General features: G+C 34.3%; 1 long non-coding RNA gene across 2 annotated transcripts in view; it reads left to right on the top strand.

Moving 5' to 3' along the window:
• LOC136832880 (uncharacterized) overlaps positions 1-23,323 on the top strand; it is a 386,429-nt gene that overhangs the window by 277,676 nt on the left and 85,430 nt on the right. The window lies entirely within an intron of this gene.

Raw genomic sequence — 23,323 nt, 5'->3', positions numbered from 1 at the left:
GACCGGCCAATGAAGAATAAGAGGAATTTATTTCTGGTGATCGAAATTCATTTATCGCTATAATGTGGTTCGGATTCCACAATAAGCTGTAGGCCCCCTTGCTAGGTAACCAATTGGCTCTTAGCCACGTAAAATAAATCTAATCCTTCGTGCCAGCCCTCTCTAGGAGAGCTGTTAATTAGCTCAGTGGTCTCGTTAAAGTTAAGTATACCTTAGTTTAACCAGACCACTGAGCTGATTAACAACTCTCCTAGGGCTGGCCCGAAGGATTAGACTTATTTAACGTGGCTAAGAACCAATTGGTTACTTAGCAACGGGACCTACAGCTTATTGTGGAATCCGAACCACATTATACCGAGAAATGAATTTCTATCACCAGAAATAAATTCCTCTAACTCTTCATTAGCCGGCCGGAGAGTCGAACTCGGGCCTAGCGAGTACTAGACCACAACTCTACCGACTCGCCCAAGGAAGAGCTGGACTGGTTAAACTAAGGTATACTTAACTCTAACTTAGTTTCATTCCAAATAAAACAATGACACAGAGATCGCCGCTTCATGTTTATAGACTCCCTGCAGTTCCTCCCAAAATAACAATCAGTCATTGTACAAGTCGAGTTCGGGAGGCAGGTCACTCAAGCATTCTAGAGACTCCACAAAGTTTCTGCAGATAAGGGAAAATATCAGACATGTCGAGCATCGGGCGTCTCGTTTAACTCATTTGCTCTGACAGTTAAGAAAATATAGCTCTGGAGTTCTTCGTAACATCACTTTCAGTCGCAAACGTCATCCCATTAAAATTTTCTGAAGGAGAAAGCAAATGAAATTGTTTTCATATTTATACAAATATAGGGAAGCAAGTGGTAGGCAGTTGTGTGTGGCAGTGTTATACACGAAAAAGAAAATGACGCTTAGCCAGTAGATTTGATAATGATACACATACACCCGCACACACACACACACACACACACACACACACATATATATATATATATATATATATATATATATATATATATATATATATATATATATATATATATATATATATATATATATATATATATATATATATATATATATATATATATATATATATGTAAAGACAAAAGCCACGAAGGAAAGAGAAACAATGGGTGCTGCGAGGTCTTTCGACTTATAGTCCTTTACTTAGCAGAGTAAGTCGAAAGGCCTTGCAGCACTCCATTATTTCTCTTTCCTTCGTGGATTTTGTTTTTATTAATATATTCATCACGTTCCATATTTACGTGATTCAGTTATACATACATATATATATATATATACTGTGTGTATATATATATATACATATATATATATATATATATATATATATATATATATATATATATATATATATACTGTGTATATATATATATATATATATATATATATACTGTATATATATATGCACGAAAAATTTAAACGAGATACATTTTCCAGCATTTTCATAACTATAATATATATATATATATATATATATATATATATATATATATATATATATATATAGCTTAATGATAAATAATATTGCCAAGACCAGGAAGAACATTCTTTATTACAAGCTTTCGAGGTATAAAACCTCATCATCAGGCTGAAAAAACCGACAAGGATGAGAATCAATAAAATTACAATAAAATGAATTGTCATAATAAATCTTCAGCAAAAATACTAACGAAATATAAAATGAACAAGTAAATACAAACTAAAAGGGTGAGACGTAAAATAACGAAAAATTAAAAACACAAACATAAAAATATGAAAATAAAACTATAGTGAAATGTAAACAAACTACCACTCACAAAGTAAAATATTTAACGACCTAACTGAGTACCTACTATGAAATTACACGATAGCTAGTTGAATACCAGACGAGTTGTTGTTCAATTCCGGCTTCATCTTTTTAATAGTCAGCGACTCTGAAATTAAAAGGTCCAGTCTATTTGAACAAAAAGACAGTACCCGAAAATCCAGGTCAGTGAAAGGATGGTCCTGTGCTAAACTGTGTTCTCTAATGGCAGAAAAAGGTGGTTTGGAAAGGGGAAACCTAGTTCTAATAGAAAGACCTCTGTGTTCCAAAATTCTGTGTCTGAGCCAGCGGGAACTACCTCAGTTTTTCGCCAAAGTTGTATAAGATGAACTCAATACGCACTTTGATTAATAGAGCCTACAATGTTTGTTGTGATTTTAATTTATTTCATCAAGATATGGTTTTCCTCCAGAATTACTTTTCTGAAAACTCATATCCCATTTTTGTATTTTACAAAGTTCTGAAAAATTTTTTAAATGAAAAGTTTTGTCCCAGACCGGTGTACAGTACTGCTAGTAAAGATGTAAAGTACATTAAATTGCCTTACCTTGGTCATAGTAGCTATATGGTCCGAAAAAGTTACAAGAAATTCTTAAGCATTGTTTCCCTCAAATCAGTTTCCGGTTTGTTTTCTGTAATCCTTTTACAATAAGATCACTTTTGAGAGAGAAGCCTACTCTGCCTGTGGACCTTAATTCCTGTGTCGTTTACTTGTTCACTTGTTCGCAGTGTGGTCTGCGATACGTGGGATCTAGTTCCCGCTGGCTCAGACACAGAATTTTGGAACACAGAGGTCTTTCTATTAGAACTAGGTTTCCCCTTTCCAAACCACCCTTTTCTGCCATTAGAGAACACAGTTTAGCACAGGACCATCCTTTCACTGACCTGGATTTTCGGGTACTGTCTTTTGTTCAAATAGACTGGACCTTTTAATTTCAGAGTCGCTGACTATTAAAAAGATGAAGCCGGAATTGAACAACAACTCGTCTGGTATTCAACTAGCTATCGTGTAATTTCATAGTAGGTACTCAGTTAGGTCGTTAAATATTTTACTTTGTGAGTGGTAGTTTGTTTACATTTCACTATAGTTTTATTTTCATATTTTTATGTTTGTGTTTTTAATTTTTCGTTATTTTACGTCTCACCCTTTTAGTTTGTATTTACTTGTTCATTTTATATTTCGTTAGTATTTTTGCTGAAGATTTATTATGACAATTCATTTTATTGTAATTTTATTGATTCTCATCCTTGTCGGTTTTTTTCAGCCTGATGATGAGGTTTTATACCTCGAAAGCTTGTAATAAAGAATGTTCTTCCTGGTCTTGGCAATATTATTTATCATTAAGCTAAGATTTCAAGTAGCCGCCCAATTACCGAGAATATATATATATATATATATATATATATATATATATATATATATATATATATATATATATATATATATATATATCTTTGACACTGATATTTACCTCTAGGAAAATTCAACATGCTACTTACAAATATGCAAAGAGAAATAGCTCAACTATCTTGTTTGTTCGATACTATTACTCAAAACTTATTACACTACGATTTAATCATTACAGTTGAATATTATCATCTTTTGGAAGCTTTGCTAATGCGCCTGTTTTGTGAGGATTGCGGTGACTGTTTTTAGCGAGCCCTAGAACGAGTACTTTTGTTGACGCAATATCTGGTGAATCTATAATTGCTTCAGCATGTTTGCATTAGTCTTATGTGATGAATCTTAATTATTTATCGGAAATTATCAGAGTTTTGGCCCAGTATTAAGAACCGCGGAAAACTATTGCACGGTTTAAAATAAAAATAGTCATCAATATTCGTCACACACCTAGCAAGGCACACAAAGCATTCGAATCCATGATGCTATCGTTCGTGGCGTTAACTCTCTCTCTCTCTCTCTCTCTCTCTCTCTCTCTCTCTCTCTCTCTCTCTCTCTCTCTCTCTCTCTCTCTCAACCACACACACACACACACACATATCCAACCTTTACTTCAGAAATGGTTAGCACAATTAAGCACTGGAATTTCTACAGTACAAATGATTTAAAATGTTTGGAGCTGATGGTGGCCCGTTTCACCATTCACGATCCCTTCCTTAACAGATGTTGCAACAGACAGTGGCATTACGAGGAAGAAGAGTTACCCTTCCTTCCCCCTCACGAAACTCTTGCATGCAATACACGGCTCTCCGTTATATAATATTTCCTTTTAGAAGTCGTCGCTTGGAAGACAGACGTTAGGACCAGTCCGACTAATTAACTTGGAGCGCCCTTTCCTTCTTCTCGAGAATGGGGGACTTTGTTTTGTCCCTTCCAGCGACCTCTCTCTCTCTCTCTCTCTCTCTCTCTCTCTCTCTCTCTCTCTCTCTCTCTGTGTCTGTGTGTGTGTGTGCGTGTGTGCCTTGCGTCTGCCGACGTATTTTGGAACTGAGCGAATATGTATCGTTTATATTTCACTGTAATGTAGATTGGAACGTTTTGTCCTCCAGATGTAATGGTGAAAGGCTGAATTATATGTAATTGAATGTTTCTGTTATTAGAATGTAAACACAGTTTTTTCTGCACACTCTGTAGGCGTTGCTGTATAATGTAGATATCGGTGCTTATTGCAAGAATTTTAAGCAATTTGGACCCATTTTACAGGGTGGGCTTTTATTATTATTATTATTATTATTATTATTATTATTATTATTATTATTATTATTATTATTATTATTATTATTATTGGAGAAGCAAATCCACAGTTATGTATATGTACATATATTTAAAGATAAATCAATATAGATAGCTTTCGGGGGAACAAGTTCCCGAAAGCTATCTATGTTGATTTATCTTTAAATATATGTGCATATACATAACTGTGGATTTGCTTCTCCATTTTAATACTCATGCTACTATGAGTATTATTATTATTATTATTATTATTATTATTATTATTATTATTATTATTATTATTATTATTATTATTATTATTATTATTATTATTATTATTATTATTATTATTATTATTATTATTATTATTATTATTATTATTATTATTATTTCTCTTGATGTGTAAGCTGTTTCACCTCGCGTATTTGAAAATGGTTTAAAAACTGCTCTACATATTATGTCGTAGCCGTGAACCAGAACCTGATTCTCCGCAATAACCTTGACAGTTCTTCTTTGGAATGACCTCAGTTAGAATTGATAACAGCAGTAGATCCAATATCAGTGATAAGGTCAGAGTAGGGATATACTACCGAGATGTACATAGCAGTAAGTTCATGTTCTGCTATTTCCAAATTAGCAAAGAGATTTTACCCACAACTTGCTTCAAGATTGGATCTGCAGATATGCTCTACTGATTAAATGAAATGATTAGGCATGCCAATAAACTACCATACAATAGCTTAAATAGTAACAAAAGAATCATTTCTCGAGAGGATTGACAGAATTCAAAGTAAAACGGTGTCAACTGAAAGTTGGATCTATATAGTTTAACTTTAATGAAAATCCCAGAAAGACGTGATATGAAATATGGACAAATACATGATCTTCGAAATATCAAAAGCGCTTTTATTTACTGGGAATGGATTTATATATTCTCTTGTGACTTTTCATTCATTAATTTTGTAATTTTTATACAGGTATCAGATTGATTTATTATTTGTGATTTATTCTTTTCTTTGATAAAACAAATGATAGCAGCCGTTAGATCTATGTACACACACATGTAAATATATACATATATATATATATATATATATATATATATATATATATATATATATATATATATATATATATATATATATATATATATATATATATATGAATGATTTTATCACATCACCATGATTCATATACAAGCAGTAAGCTATAAATGTCCTTGAATATCCAATTCGCTCTACCTCGGAAATAATATATTTTCATATATGTTACCCGAAGGGGAAATTTTTTTTAGCTGATAATAAGTTCGTCGTCTCGTGGGCGCGAACCACGGAAGACAAGACCCCAGGACTACAGTGACGCGCATTAAACCACACAAGCCCAAGAGACAACGAACTTATTATCAGGTAAAAAAATTCCCCTTCGGATAACATATATGAAAATATATTGTTTCGGAGGTAGAGCGAACTGATATTAAAGAACATCTGTAGCTTAATGCATATATATATATATATATATATATATATATATATATATATATATATATATATATATATATATATAAAAGCATACATACATATACAAAACCATTATTTATTACACAGTTGAATGTCTTAAAGTCGTATCTGCTTGAGAACGGAATTTATAATTTCAGCTTATTACGGCGAATGTAAATGTTCTCGAATTAAAGTTCTGGACTTGAAACGAAGGTTGGACAATTAAAACTTTGAAGATATTTGTTGATGCTTCATCAAGGTCCTCAAATTACAAAAGTTCGTGAAAAGATCAAGTGATTTCTTTAGTCGCCTTTGATCCAGGGGAGAGGTATGTTTACTTTTTTATTATTATTATTATTATTATTATTATTATTATTATTATTATTATTATTATTATTTGCCAGTTTTCATTTTCTGTAAAAGAAAACTATTGTGCTTGCTTTGTCTGTCCGTCCGCACTTTTGCTGTCCGCCCTCATATCTTAAAAACTAATGAATCTAGAGGGCTGCAAATTGGTACGGTGATCATCCACCCTCCAGTCATCAAACATACCAAATTGCAGCCCTCTAGCCTCAGTACTTTTTATTTGATTTCAGGTTAAAGTTAGCCATAATCGTGCCTCTGGCAACGATATATGATAGGCTACCACAGAGCCGTGGTTAAAATTTCATGGGCCGCGGCTCATACAGGATTATACCGAGACCAACGAAAGATAGATCTCGTTTCGGTGGCTTTGAATACACGCTGTAGCGGCTGTACAGAAAACTCGATTGCACCGAAGAAACTTCGGCGAATTTTTTACTTGTTTGTAATAACTAACGAATATAAACATTGCCCAAACCGAAGTTTCATTGAACATTAACCGATAGCAGGTACAGAGCTAACAAATTGTTAATTTACATTGGCTTTGTCCAGCTGTCATCTTTATTGTGTTTAATAACAGGACCATTCTGAAGCAGTCTTGAGTTTTGGGTCCCACATTTTATAATATTCTCCCATCACAAGATAACTGCGAGAGCGTCCAACACCCCAGAGAAACCTGCAGCCTTTGGTTCATGTTTAAGAAATGATGTTTCTGGTTTTGGCACCTTCCTCCTTCATTTTCCAAATCCTAGCCGAGTCTAGACCTGTTCCTCACAAACAAGATGACTTATCATATAACTGCTGTTGAAACACAGCTATTTCCATTATGTATTATTTATGTATCTGATAAAGGAAACTAACGCAGGATGGATACTTGGCGTTGTTTTTAATAACAAACAAGTAATACATACGTCGAAGTTTCTTCACCGCAATCGAGTTTTCTGTACAGCCGCTACAGAGTATGATCAAGGCCACCGAAAATAGATCTATCTTTCGGTGGTCTCGGCATAATGCTGTATGAGCTGCTGCCCATGAAACTTTAACCACCGCCCGGTGGTGGCCTATACTATATCGTTGCCAGACGCACGATTATGGCTAACTTTAACCTTAAATCTAATAAAAACTACTGAGGCTAGAGGGCTGCAATATGGTATAGTTGACGATTGGAGGGTGGATGATCAACATACTAATTTGCAGCCCTCTAGCCTCAGTAGTTTTTAAGATCTGAGGGCAGACAGAAAAATTGCGGACGGACAGACAAAGCCGGTACAATAGTTTTCTTTTACAGAAAACTAAAAACAGACGTTGTATTATAAAGGATATTTTAAACAGTTTCCAAACTAAGCCTGACACCCGTTGCTTGTATCGTATTCAGGGGAAAATTTTCATTCGTAAAAATTAGTTGTTAAAATTTCTCTTGGGGGCTATATGTAACCCCTTTATGAGGCTAAACGTTTCTTTGTTCGCCGTAATTTCTAGTGGGAATCATTAATACGGAGAGAGAGAGAGACTTCGTTTCCTTAGAGATATTAATATACATACATATATATATATATATATATATATATATATATATATATATATATATATATATATATATATATATATATATATGAAGAGAGAGAGAGAGCGCACAATAACCGAGCGTCTGTTTTTGGTGTTTAGTTACAGTGGTGAATTCCCTAAAACCAATAAATTGTAAGAAGCAACAGAGGCGATAGAAAGGCATCCTCACGCACACACACACTCACACACACACACACACTCACACACACACACGCACACAAACATTCCTTTTCCATCTAGATTGTTGCCAACTCGGTCACTTTTCTTTATGGCAACGCTCGCCTTTTTCCCTCCAACCACAAAACCAACCAAAAGATAAAGTGATTCCCAGATATGACCTGGACTGTATTGGGCAAGTGAGGTTTTTATTAATGGATGTGAGAGGCTTCGTGTATGTGTGTGTGTGTTTGTGTGCTTGTGCATCCAGCTCTTGGGCCAAGAATATTGTGAGGTGAAAAACTGTCATATATGAACGCGTCCTTTCTTCGTAAATGGATGTGGGCCAATTGTCATTTTCCTTTAACAGTTTTCTAACTGATAGAATTAAGTCACCCCTTAGGGGGGCTAGTGCCGGTAGTGCACCTCACGCGGTGCACTGTAGGCATTACTTAAGGTTCGTTGCAGCATGCCTTCGGCCCCTAGCTGCAACCCTCTTTCATGTTTTTTACTGTACCTCCATTCACATTCTTTCTTCCATCTTACTTCCCACCCTCTTCTAGCAGTTGTTTCGTATCGCAACTGCTTTGAGGTTTTCCTCCTGTTACACCTTCTCTCTCAATTTCCCCTTCAGCACTGAATGACCCCATAGGTTCCAGTGCTTGGCCTACGGTCTGAAATTTTACATTCCAGATAGAAATAGCCAGTGGTACTTATCGCACTGATAAAAAAAAAATGCCATATGTCATAAGGAGAGTGGGAGATACCGAGTTTCTTTCTCTCAGTAATCAACACACCATCATAAAAAGAACACACCTACCGAGGATTTATCCAGCACCTTAATTTAGAACAAGGTTAAGGTAACGTAATTGTTGTCTTTCCCAGACGTTCTGGTTTCCAGGTGTTGCCCGTAATGAGGGATAATCTGAAAAGTTGTGGAGCTATTCTGAAAAGAGTGAGTAAACAATTCAGCGTGCGTCAAGTTCAGTAAGAGGCGTAAGCGTAAATAATTAAAAGAAATGTTGGGAACAGAACAGTAATATCTTTAAAGTTCAATATATAAAAAAAAAATAATTTGTATATATATATGTGTGTGTGAATATGTGCGAACGTTCGTACGTACGTCTGCAGGTACATATACGCATATATTATGTACTGTATATACAGTATATATGTGTGTGCATATACATATGTATTATATATATACGTATATATAAATATATATGTATACCTATGTTTATATATATATACATACGTATATATTTACTTATATGCATATATACATATACTGTGCATATATATATATATATATATATATATATATATATATATATATATATATAGATAGATAGATAGATAGATAGATAGATATAGATATACATGTGTGTGTATATGTATATATATATTATATATATATATATATATATATATATATATATATATAAATATATATACATAAAGTGTATTTGTAACACTACACCAGCACAGTGTAAACACACTCCCCTGGAAAAAAAAGAGTAGATTGAGGAGCTTTCCCCATCGAAAGATTAAAGGTCGTAAAACGTTTTTCCTAGTTAAAGTGAAAAGGGAGATTTATTGTTCCGATTCTAATGGTATTAAATTTGTGGAATCGCTTTTTCTGCCTCGGCGACATTGAAGGTATTCTCGGAAGGGGAGGAAAGGGCTCTCGAGTAAATTTCCCAAAATAAAATCACTGGGGACTGAGATAGAATTCCTGCCTGTGGGGTTTCTTTTGGAATAGAGCCTGCAAAAGCTAAGTCAGTTGTGTCTCTAATTTCGATTATTTCATTTTTCATTCTTAGTCCATCGTATTGATGAGTAAATTCCCAATATGATTTCACTGATGCCCGTTAAAATCGTCAGAATTCTGGATGAAAAGTAATTTCGACCAGTTTCGTTGTCTACCGTTACTCTCGTTTCGTAATTACATTAAATCCTTTATCAGTTCAAACAATATCAATTCAAACAACATTATTCTTATCGTTTCGTAATCACATTAAATCCTTTATCAGTTCAAACAACATTATTCTTATCGTTTCGTAATCACATAAAATCCTTTATCAGTTCAAACAATATCAGTTCAGACAAGATTATTCTAATCGTTTCGTAGTCACATTAAATCCTTTATCAATTCAAACAGTATCAGTTCAAACAACATTATCTTATCGTTTCGTAATCACATTAAATCCCTTATCAATTCACACAACATTATTCTTATAACATCTAGGCTCAATTCATGCAAGTATGCCACATTTACTTTTGTTATTGCATAGAACACGAATTTTCATGATTCTGTCCTTCCTGCTATAAATACCTGTCTACCTTTAATTTCATACATTCTCTCCATAGATGACCACCTGCGCGTGCGTCGAAGCGCAAGAGTAAAGTAAACAGCGAAAGTAGAATAGTTTTCCGTGTCCTTTGTAAATTGACGAGAAAAATATAAAAAAAAAGAATAGGAAGATTCTTTACAAGCTAAATGCCGTTGAAACAGCAATTGTTTTTAATAGCACTGTCCTAAAAGAGGGACTTCTTCCTAATAATAATAATAATAATAATACATAGAGTTCCACATACTATTGGACTAAGGTCTTTACAACAGGGAATTTGTAACAGCAAAATATTATTGCAAAGAAAATATTTATCAAGGAATATTTCTGAGTTAAAACGGTATTAATTAAAAATAATACTGGCTGGAGGAATCGTTTGTTGCGCTCTAAATCAAATACTATACCAAAACGAATTCCTATGCATTATTAATATTATAAAACCACGCGCAAAAAGTATTATTTTTCTTTTTGATGAGTTGCAGAACAATTTCTGAGGATGAGTTTGGAATTTAGAATTGTTTATGGAATTCCATATACCCACTTTATACAATGTATCTAAAATTTATTTTGTACATTTGCATGTTGACTTTCATATGAGTTTTGAATAATTCATCTTCTGAGGGGAATAGAAAGTGTAGAGATGTAAAAAGTACCACATCTTTTCACGTCCTGTTTCTCTGGTCGTTGTGTAATTGCATTTCACAGATGTGTAGTCTAACAGTGTTCTTTAAAAACTAGTACTTCGTATTAACTGCACGAGCGAAAAACTTCTGTATCACTGCTTGTAAGAATCTCGGTAAAATGTTATGAAATATTTGTATATACAGTTGGAAGGGGGACGAATATTGCATGCATATATATGTGTGTGTGTATGTATATATATATATATATATATATATATATATATATATATATATATATATATATATATATATATATATATGTGTGTGTGTGTGTGTGTGTGTGTGTGTGTGTGTATGTATTTATAACTAGATGTCAAGCGATTACGATTAACCTCATTCTGTCCGAACGGTTGAGGATTCGAATACCGCCGGGCTCGTGAATTTCTTCATTCGAATCTTCAGTTATTTCTTAGGCTTTGTACTGATAAGGGTATCCAAATTGAATAAATCGAGAGATTTTAGAAGTCTTTGTACCTGTTACAAATGCATCCATATCTTCAAGGCTGACCAATAGATTTTATGTGTGTACATATATATATATATATATATATATATATATATATATATATATATATATATATATATATATATATATATATGTATATGTATATATATATATATATATATATATATATATATATATTATGCTGCCGTGGTGGCGCAGTGGTATGATTCTCAGTCGAGAGGGGGGGTTCAAATCCTGCCGTTCACTGATGGCTCAGACTGCGCCACTGCAAAAATCCGGCAGCCCATCAACCTAACGGTCTGAAAAAACCCGAGAGGTAGGAGAATAGGTACCAGCCCTCGGGCTGGGGAGTTAAACAGTAGGCCTAGCAACACACTGGCCACGTGTCATAGGCATTGGGACCTGTCCCCCATTGGCTGTCGACCTAAGAAACAGGAGATCAGCGCCCGCCCTATGAGCCTACAGAGGCCCAGGAAGATTTCAACTTTAATTAACTAATATATATATATATATATATATATATATATATATATATATATATGTGTGTGTGTGTGTGTGTGTGTGTGTGTGTGTGTGTGTGTGTGTGTGTATATATATATATATGTTATGTGGGTCATTCGGCTAATGAGTTTAATAATTAGTTAATTGGGTTTATATTGCCTTGCATTACCTAAGACCCACGTAATTCTGTCAATTAAGGCTAAAATTAACTCTAAAGGACAGATATTGAATAGATTAGGTCGTCAGCTTACACTAGTTAGCAAAGAATAGAGATTTATTCATAACCACATGAATGAATTCAGCAAACTTACTGGAACACTAGTTTCAATAAAAAGAGTAAAATAAAATGAAATGGATTATTTACAGGATCTAACAGCAGCTCAGCATATTAGTTCCTCTGAGGACAAACACCTCAATGCTGTATAGACATGAACGCAACAGCTTTATGCTCCTCTCAGACGCTTTATCAGGCATTTACTGCAAGTCGAACTGAGGCTTCTTGGTACTGAGGGTGCGGATTCTTCTCCAAGAGAGAGGATTTTTGTTCAGGCCCCAGGTGTCCACAGTTCTGAAAACAAACGTATCAGATAACAATCTTGCATTACAAAAACCCTCACTTGTCGTTACTTAATCACAAGGGGATGATTCTTATGTCAAGAATACTACTTTAACACCAAGGAGGACATGTGATTTCAGTAGACAACAATAATTGTACTCAATAGATGACTTCATAAATGGGATATGTTTCTTAGTCAGTGACTGTTTAAGAGAGGAAAATTTGAACGAGGGAAAATAAGAGTTACAGTCGAAGGGAAAGAGAACTGGGAGCAATTGTCAATTCAGACTAACCGCTAGGTTAGCTAATGCAGTGATCAGTTGCATAAGATTCCTTGGTCCGTTGGAATAACAATTTTCTCCCTCGCTTTGAACAATGGAGGGAAAACGGAAGATTGCTTGGAAGACACAACGGGCACGTCCGTGCTCGGTCGCAGCTGAGTCTAGAGTCCCTGACGCTGGGAAGCGTCTCGCTGTTTGCTTGAAAACTCCGCCTAGCCAGGGCTTGACCTGAAATGATGACAACAGTCTCGCCAGTACACAGTGTAGAGAAAAGTCGGTTTTAAGAACAGTATAACTAAGATCTGGCGTGGCAAAACTGGATCCCTCTATGACCCTCTAAGCTAAAATTCTCGCCCGTTGGCAAATTTAATTTAAAAACTGCTCCACGCTCGCTTCTTCGCATGCTAACAGCCTACATTGTCTACCCTTTTACTAAATTTTTGTTATTGGATTAAGAAGCAAGGAAGAGAGGTTGAACAGTGAATATTTATAATATATATATACATATACATATATATATATATATATATATATATATATATATATATATCAATAGAAGGATCCACGGTTATCGTTTTAGTGATCAAGTCCACAGAAGGATGTGCGAAAGCTTTAAGCTTTGTAAATATTTCTACAAATACTTTTCGTCTTGCTAAGCAAGAGCATCACTGTGGATCCTTCTATTGATAACTCCGAAGCACGATACGGTGTTTTTATATTTCATATATATATATATATATATATATATATATATATATATATATATATATATATATATATATCACACATTACCACAGGTGAAAAATAAGAAACGGGGTGTAGGTCCTGACCGGTTTCGACTTTATTTCCAAGCCATTGACGAAGGACTGATACAGAGTGTGAGAAGTCACAAATATATATACTACAAGAACAGTACTGACGAACATACACAACCGTTAGAGGCTCCATATCTCAACTCAGGCCGGTGTCGAGGTAGGAGTGGCCTTTAAAACTCATTTGGCTAAAAATCACAATAGACTCTCAGGGGACATTGCTGATAAACAGACCATACCCCACCTCAGATCCACACCTGACAGGTGTCATGGAGGCGGAGTTTGGAAACTCATTAACATTACTACCCTCGTACTGTGTTTACAAATATGATAATCCTATTTTCATACATCTCTACTGCCTACCTGTCAGGTGTGGATCTGAGGTGGGGTATGGTCTGTTTATCAGCAATGTCCCCTGAGAGTCTATTGTGATTTTTAGCCAAATGAGTTTTAAAGGCCACTCCTACCTCGACACCGGCCTGAGTTGAGATATGGAGCCTCTAACGGTTGTGTATGTTCGTCAGTACTGTTCTTGTAGTATATATATTTGTGACTTCTCACACTCTGTATCAGTCCTTCGTCAATGGCTTGGAAATAAAGTCGAAACCGGTCAGACCTACACCCTGCTTCTTATTTTTCACCTGTGGTAATGTGTGATAAATGAATCACGTACAAAAGTGATAATAATCATATATATATATATATATATATATATATATATATATGTATATATATATATATTTATATATATATATATATATATATACAGTATATAGATGGATAAATAGATAGATAGATAGGTAGATAGATAATGGTCAGTCTTGAAGATATGTATACATCTGTAGCAGGTACAAAGACTGCTAAAATATCTCGTTCTCTTCAAAGCGTCTGGATATATATGCGCTTTGAAAATCGATTATACAAACCAGTTACTCAAAAAGTAAAAAGTAATTCAACGATACTTACTTTAACGGTGACATTTCGTAACTGGGTTTGATCATGTGTCTCCTACGCGTCAGTGACAAAGATGCTTTTAAACTGTAAAGCAATGAATCCATTTAACCCTTCACGAACGCAGGTAGCAATTTCTCCGTTTCACTGACCAGTTTTACTGATCAATCAGTAATCTGGATATCTGTATTGTATAGTACTTTTCCGTAAACCTTTTCTTAGGATTACTTTCTAGTGGATGCTTTTAACATCGTTAATGGAGGTAAATGAATATGTAAAGATGTATGTATATATATACTGTATATGTATATATATATATATATATATATATATATATATATATATATATATATATACATATATATATATATATATATATATACATACAGTATATATATATAAATACATACAGTATATATATATATATATATATATATATATATATATATATATATATATATATATATGAAAAATAGCTGTTAAGGTTTTAATTACTTTAAAACTTAGCTCCCAAACATCTCAGGTACTTCATTTCAGCTGATGATGATACTAGTAGTTTTAAATTCCGTATACGCCTGAAAGTGACACCTTGTAGCCTGCCTGATATTTCACTCGACCCACAAACAAAAAATTACAGATTTGAGACACAAACATGCTGAGATAATTGAGATACGTTCTGTTAAAACCCTTTCTTTTGACATAATCTCTGAATCAGTCGGCTGTGGTGCCTTTCAGCCATGTTGCAGAAAGATGTCGTGATTGTTCGTTAAAGTTCAGTCAGTAACATAACCCTTGAAAGTGTAAGTCTTGTTCCCAGAAACAGTATTTCATAGTGTCAAGAAATTAATTCAATTTATGATATTCCTTTCTTGTTTCTAGTGATTTGCTTCACTCGGGCATATCTTCCCTTCCCCAGTATCACCTTACGACTTGTTAAAAGGTTAGGAATGTTCAGGACAACCGAGTATCTTAATTTTATCCCATGTGGAGTTTGTGAATGATCAGCAGAATGATTGCTTAATAAAACTGTCTCTTTTTTGGTACATTAAAACAGATGTTGCTATACCAGAATAAGAAACGTGCAGTTATATTTACCCGTTCATAAATTTCATGAAAACCATATATTTTTATCAAGTCCAAGTAGCATTCCTTTTGGGCGAGTTTTTAAAGCAAAATTAGACACTTAAGTTTTTGAAGCAAAATTAGACACTTTTAAGTTTTTGAAGCAAAATCAGGCACTTCTAAGTTTTTGAAGCAAAATTAAACATTTCATTTAACTTTCGGTGGGAGTGTAGGTGTGTGATGACCTCCAATGAAAATTATATCATATTTTCCTGAAGTACTCAAATGACTAGTAAAAGCAATATGATTTAATTTTGCTTTTTTAAAAAATGTATTTATACGGGTTTTTGCTCCCAACTTCGTCTAAATCCACGGGGATTCAATCTGAAAGGTGTACGAGTGGAAGTACTATTTCCGGTAGCATGGCGACTTAATAGCAATGCGCTGTTAGTGCTGAGTGGAAATGGAAAGGGCTCAAACTGGTATTAGGGGCTGTACTGGTGTCATGGTAAGGGACTTTAACTGGATTTCAGACGTACTCTTTAAAATGGACAATATTAGGGTTCATTTGTAATAGGATTGTCAAGGGAGAAGTTGGCTTTAGTTGGTAGTACTGATGTACTGCTGCTGAATGGAGACTGAGATTAAGGCTAGAGCGTTTAGGTTTGGTAAATAGATACAATAAATATAATGGCATTGCTTCTCAGTAATTATTTTATTATTCCATTCGGTTACGACGTGAATGACATGGTTCCGTGTTTCTAAAGGTTGGTTTTGTTGAACTTGATATCTGTGAGAAAGTTTTGCATTGCAGTCGTATATGTAAAGCTGCAAGTAAATAAGAACTTTTATATTGTGAGAGAGAGAGAGAGAGAGAGAGAGAGAGAGAGAGAGAGAGAGAGAGAGAGAGAGAGAGAGAGAGATGATACTTAAAAATTTATGTTTCTAGGTTAGCCTCCGAAAATAGAAATAGTCAAATTTTAGAGATAGTGTACCTATCAATTCTATAGATTTCCCCGAATCAATTATACTTATATTTCCTTTCTCAAGGTCAAAAAATAACAAACCTGGAAGAGAAATGAAATATAAAATACGAATACCTCTCCAAATATATTTTCAACCCAAACTTCATCGTTATTTCGTCCGCTCTTTATTTTTCATTCATTTGTCACTCCAATTATTTAGGGTATCCTCTCTGAAATCATGGATTAAAATCATATATAAATTCGCCATTTTTTTTTTTTTACTGTAAGCAAAACTAAGTAACACTGTTTGTGCCATTCAACGGCGCTCGAATCTTCGCTGAGCTGAAAAGAATATTTTTTTTAAATTCGCTAAATTTATATAAAAAAAATAAATTGCATCAAAGAAGTAACGCTGCTTTGTGATGAATTCATCTAAGAAATTTAAATCTTTGTTGTATCTTGGACCAGTTTCCTTTGAAGCAGTAGGAATACTTATTGCCAGGATGAGTTTTAAGATGTCAAAGACAATTAAATAGACTTTTATTATTATTATTATTATTATTATTATTATTATTATTATTATTATTTTTATTATTATTATTATTATTATTATTATTATTGACAAAGACAAATAGCTAGGTACGTTGTTATTATTATTTATTTTGTGTGTGTATGCGTCGTCTTATTCGACTGGGTGTTTTATTTTTATAGTGTGGGGATCCGGGTTGCATCCTGCCTCCTTAGAAGTCCATCACTTTTCTCACTGTTTGCACTGTTTCTAGTAGCACACTCTTCTGCATGAGTCCTGGAGCTACTTCGGCATCTAGTTTTCCAGGTTCCTTTTCAGGGATCTTGGGATCGTGCCCAGTGTTCCTATGATTGTGGGTACGATTTCCACTGGCATATCCCATATCCTTCTTATTTCTATTTTCAGGTCTTTATACTTACCAATTTTTTTCTCTTTCTTTCTCATCTACTCTGGTGTCCCATGGTACTGCGACATCAATGAGTGATACTTTCTGGTCTATTGGCACGTATCACCCTATATGTTCTGATACTGTAGTCCCATAGGACCTTTGCCTGATCGTTTTCTATCGCTCCCTCAGGTTGGTGTTCGTACCACTTATTGCTGCAAGCTAGCTGGTGTTTCTTGCACAGGCTCCAGTGGAGGGCTTTCGCTACTGAATCATGCCTCATTTTGTACTGGTTCTGTGCAAGCGCCGGACATTTGCTTACTATGTGGTTTATGGTCTCTTGTTTCATATTGCACTTCCTGCATATGGGTGAGAAGTTATTTCCATCTATTATTCTTTGAACATATCTGGTTCTTAGGGCCTGATCTTGTGCCGCTGTTATCATTCCTTTTGTTTCCTTCTTGAGTTCTCCCCTCTGTAGCCATTGCCATGTTTCATCGCTGGCCAGTTCTTTAACCTGTGTCATGTAATGTCCGTGCATTGGTTTGTTATGCCATTCCTCTGTTCTGTTTTTCATTCTCCTGTCTCTGTATATTTCTGGGTCTTCACCTACTTTTATCAGTCCTTCTTCCCACGCACTCCTTAGCCACTCGTCTTCACTGGTTTTCAGATATTGCCCCAGTGCTCTGCTCTCGATGTTGACTCAGTCCTCTATGCTTAGTAGCTCTCTCCCCTCTTCCTTTCATGTTATGTATAATCTATCTGTATTTGCTCTTGGGTGTACTACTTTGTGCATTGTCATGTGTTTTCTAGTTTTCTGGTCTATACTGCGGAGCTCAGCCTTCGTCCACTCCACTGCTCCTGCGCTGTGTCTAATCACTGGTACTGCCCATGTGTTTATGGCTGTCGTCATGTTTCCTGCGTTGAGTTTTGACTTGGGTATCGCCTTAAGTCTCTGCATATATTCTTTCCTGATCGTGTCCTTCATCTCTTGGTGTTATATATCCTCTCCTATTATTTCCAGGAATTTGTATCCTGTCTCCTCTATGTGTTTGATGCTATTCCCGTCTGGTAGCTTTATCCCTTCAGTCCTTGTTACTTTGCCTTTTTGTATGTTTACCAAGGCACATTTTGCTATTCCAAACTCCATCTTGATGTCCCTAGATTATTATTATTATTATTATTATTATTATTATTATTATTACTATTGTATTATTATTATTATTATTATTATTATTATTATTATTATTATTATTATTATTATTATTATTATCTAGTAATATATACATTCCATTAACGACTACATATTAGGAAAACATGTATAACAAGATAAAAATACTTCCCTAACAGAAAATAAAATTCCATTTTTCTGATTTTACAGGAGTCGAACAGAAATATTTATTTGAAACAGCGCGAGGTAGGTAGAATCCGCCACTTCAAAAAACCAATCTATGCATAAAGAATTTTAATAGTCAATTGACAGCTCAGATCCACAGGTAAAAAGTAGCAATTTTTAGGGAAGTCCAGCGCCGAGAGTTTCCAACGTAAATTGTGAAATGAATTCTCGACGTCTGGTTTAAAATGGAGGGGAGTTTTATTAGGGATTTGTATATAGCCCCTTGATACAGCGCTTATAAAATATATTTCCAGTGTTTGCATATTGGCTTTCCTGTGGGTTTTGAGAGTTTTTTTCTTTCTTTCTTTCTTAGGGAAATCAAAGATTCAGGTATAAAATCATTTTATTTCTTTCGCACGGCTCCCTTGCGTGAAGGTCTCCCTCCCAGCCCAGCATCGCACAGGATGCAAAAGAATGAAAAGATGTTGAGCCTGGTTTTTTTTTTTTTCTTTTCTTTTTTTTTTTTAGAATGACTCTTAGTTGTCTGAGACTTCGTGCATAAAACACCAGCCATGAATCACACAGAGGTGCCACCAACACTGCAACGGAAATAAGAGTTGCCATCAATTTATACTAAAGGAAAGAAAGAGAGAGAGAGAGAGAGAGAGAGAGAGAGAGAGAGAGAGAGAGAGAGAGAGAGAGAGAGAGAGAAAGTTATGGTAGAAATACATATCTTCTGCGTTATGTATTTTTCAATACAGATGGGTGGGTGTTGGGACCTTGGACACTTTCCTTAAAATGTCATTGTGCATCTGTTGTTTTAGGTGGTAAATTTTGAACCTGGTAGTTAGTAGTAGACTGCAGTAGATCACATCAAAGGTGAAAAAGGGCAAAGGTTAAGGGTAAGCAGCCTTACCCAAAAGAGCCTAAGAACCACACCCTTAGTGACGTCTCTTTTAACAGAAATAGAAAAGCATGAGAAAGCGTTTCTAAGCATGTTCTTTCCACACAATCCCAGATTTGTCAAAACCTTTGTGAAAAGATAATATCTTTATATTTCGGAAAAGTTATTTTTAGCCTACACGTAGTTCACTGAGTGCTCAAAATTAAGCACTTATTTGCAAATGTATTTTAAGCTCGATGGAACAGTCTTCTTTAATTCACTTCCCAACTTCCTCCCAGGACGCATGAGGCAAACACCTTTAAACAGATTCATCTTCATCCATGATCTGTGCAACAAACCAGTCCTTACTGACTTTTCATAAATTTAATGACAATCCAAAGCATTATACCTCACTCCTCAAGGCTAGTCACCTCAAGGTTTTCACTATTATTTCTTAACGCAAGAATTGCAGGAAATATATTCTAATCTCGTGTTATCTTCTTTGATTATCTTCTCGTGGTATTTTTAAGATTCTCACTTCTTCCTTGACCCACTTCTCAGTTTTTAGTTTTCTTTAAAGGAAAACTATTGCGCCGGCTTTGTCTGTCCGTCCTCACTTTATTCCCGCACTTTTTCTGTCCGCACTTAGATCTTAAAAACTACTGAGGCTAGAGGGTTGCAAATTGGTATGTTGATCATCCACACTCCAATCATCAAACATACCAAATTGCAGCCCCCTAGCCTCAGTAGTTTTTATTTTATTTAGGGTTAAAGTTAGCCATAATCGTGCTTCTGGCAACGATATAGGATATGCCACTACCGGGCCATGGTTAAAGTTTCATGGGCCGTGGCTCATACAGCATTATACCGAGACCACCGGTGGCCTTGATTATACGGTGTAGCGGCTGTACAGAAAACTCGATTACGCCGAAGAAACTTCGGCGCAATTTTTACTTTTTTTTTTCTTTTTTACATTCTTGCCTAACGCTCGCGTGTAAGTCACCGCGGAAATCCTAAACTTCTAACAGTCATGCAAAAAAAAGATATTTATCAGTATGTCCTATTTTTCTTGAACTCTTTGCTGACACATCCAGTGCTGTGTTTTCTTAACGATTTCCAGTCGTTCTGATGATTTAAATACATTTTCCATCTTTTATTGATATTTTCCGCCTTACATTTTTCTCAGTTCTGTTTTATAGTTGCTAAGAATGTTGTCATGTAAGCTTGTCATAGTTTTTTTCATGTTTTCACAATACTTTAATAGAACACGAAATCTTGCAGAATATATCTTTATTCGTTGCTCATTTGTAGTTGTTACCTATTTTTTTGTTTTTGTTTTATAAGTTCATTTTTAATACTTCTATAAAACAGGACTTCATTTTCAAGTAGCTTCCTTTAATATTCGTTTTTCAGTTGTATCTGTCAAGTTTTCACTTTTATAAGTCAAATTTTACTGTTTCTATAATACATGTCTTAACATTTATTTAGTTTTCTTTAATTTCTCAGATGTGAATTAAGTACTTTTCTTTAATTTCTCAGATATGAATTAAGTACTTTTCCTTAATTTCTGATATAAATTAAGTACTTTTCTTTAATTTCTCAGATATAAATTACGTATTTTCCTTTAATTTCTCAGCTATGAATTAAGTATTTTTCTTTAATTTCTCAGATATGATTTAAGTACTTTTCTTTAATTTCTCAGATATGAATTGAGTACTTTTCTTTAATTTCTCAGATATAAAATAAGTACTTTTCTTTAATTTCTCAGATATGAATTAAGTACTTTTCTTTAATTTCTCAGATAATAAATTAAGTACTTTTCTTTGATTTCTTAGACTTGAATTAAGTACTTTTTTTTAATTTCTCAGATACAAATTAAATACGTTTCTTTAATTTCTGTGATATGAATAAAGCACTTTTCTTTAATTTCCCAGATACAAATCATGTACTTTTCTTTAATTTCTCAGATAATAAATTAAGTACTTTTCTTTGATTTCTAAGACTTGAATTAAGTACTTTTCTTTAATTTCTCAGATATAAATCAAGTAATTCTCATTAATTTCTCAGATATAAATTAAGTACTTTTGTTTAATTTCTCAGACATAAATTAAACACTTTTCTCTAATTTCTCAGATATGAATTAAGCACTTTTCTATAATTTCTCAGATAAGAATGAAGTACTTTTCTTTAATTTCTCAGACATAAATTAAGTACTTTTTCTTCAATTTCTCAGACATGAATTAAGTACTTTTCTTTAATTTCTCAGCCATAAATTAAACACTTTTCTCTTATTTCTCAGCTACAAATTTCTTTAATTTCTCAGATATAAATCAAGTAATTTTCTTCAATTTCTCAGACATGAATGAAGTACTTTTCTTTAATTTCTCAGATATAAATCAAACACTTTTCTCTAATTTCTCAGTCGTAAATTAAGTACTTTCCTTTAATTCCTCAGACACGAAAAAACAGATCGGAGAACGGGAGAGACGAAATCTCATTCGGAACCCAGCGAAGGGAGCTTAATTAGTTGTGTCATGTGGGGGGACGCTGCTGTAAAACGGAACGGGTCGGCGGCGACACATAAAACAGGAGCAGATGGCTCGAGGCCCTCACACATTTACTGAAAGCCGTCCGGCTGTAATTAAATTCCTGATTAATACCGAAATCTAATGCCCGTTAGGTGCTTGCTGTAACCTGGATTTGGTTATGCTTTTCCCGTTATCTCGTGTGGTCGCTTTTGCCGTAAAGATGCTTTGCGTGCAGTGTCATTGTCACACTCTCTCTCTCTCTCTCTCTCTCTCTCTCTCTCTCTCTCTCTCTCTCTCTCTCTCTCTACACACACACACATATATATATATATATATATATATATATATATATATATATATATATATGTGTGTGTGTGTGTGTGTGTGTGTGTGGGTTTGTGTGCATCTGTATGTCTACATATATATATGTGTATGTATATATATATATATATATATATATATATATATATATATATATATATATATATATATATGTGTGTGTGTGTGTGTGTGTGTGTGTGTGTGTATAAGTAAGCGTGGATTATATGCTAGTGTATACTACATACATTTATATATATATATATATATATATATATATATATATATATATATATATATATATATATATGTGTGTGTGTGTGTGTGTGTGTGTGTGTGTGTATAGAAATAGAAGAATCATAGGAAAATTACAGACAATAAATACTTAAAATGTCACTTATGCAACGGGAAAAACTTCTTTAAAAATTTAAAACATTTACAGATACAAAAATTAAAACAAGAACTTGAAAGGAACACCTACCAAGGTAGGAGCTAAAAAGTGACTAAAAAGACAGGGAGGGAGAAAATAAACAAGATGCACCATGTGATGTGAAACGTTGGCATAATAAACTTGATCTTGTGAGAGACATATGCCTTTACCGCTTCAACCTGACATATGTGGAAATACATATAT

The sequence above is a fragment of the Macrobrachium rosenbergii genome, chromosome 50, assembly GCF_040412425.1.
Source record: "Macrobrachium rosenbergii isolate ZJJX-2024 chromosome 50, ASM4041242v1, whole genome shotgun sequence".
Lineage (NCBI taxonomy): Eukaryota > Metazoa > Arthropoda > Malacostraca > Decapoda > Palaemonidae > Macrobrachium > Macrobrachium rosenbergii.
Note: the sequence above shows the minus strand (reverse complement) of the source record. Positions and strands in the feature narration are given on the sequence as shown.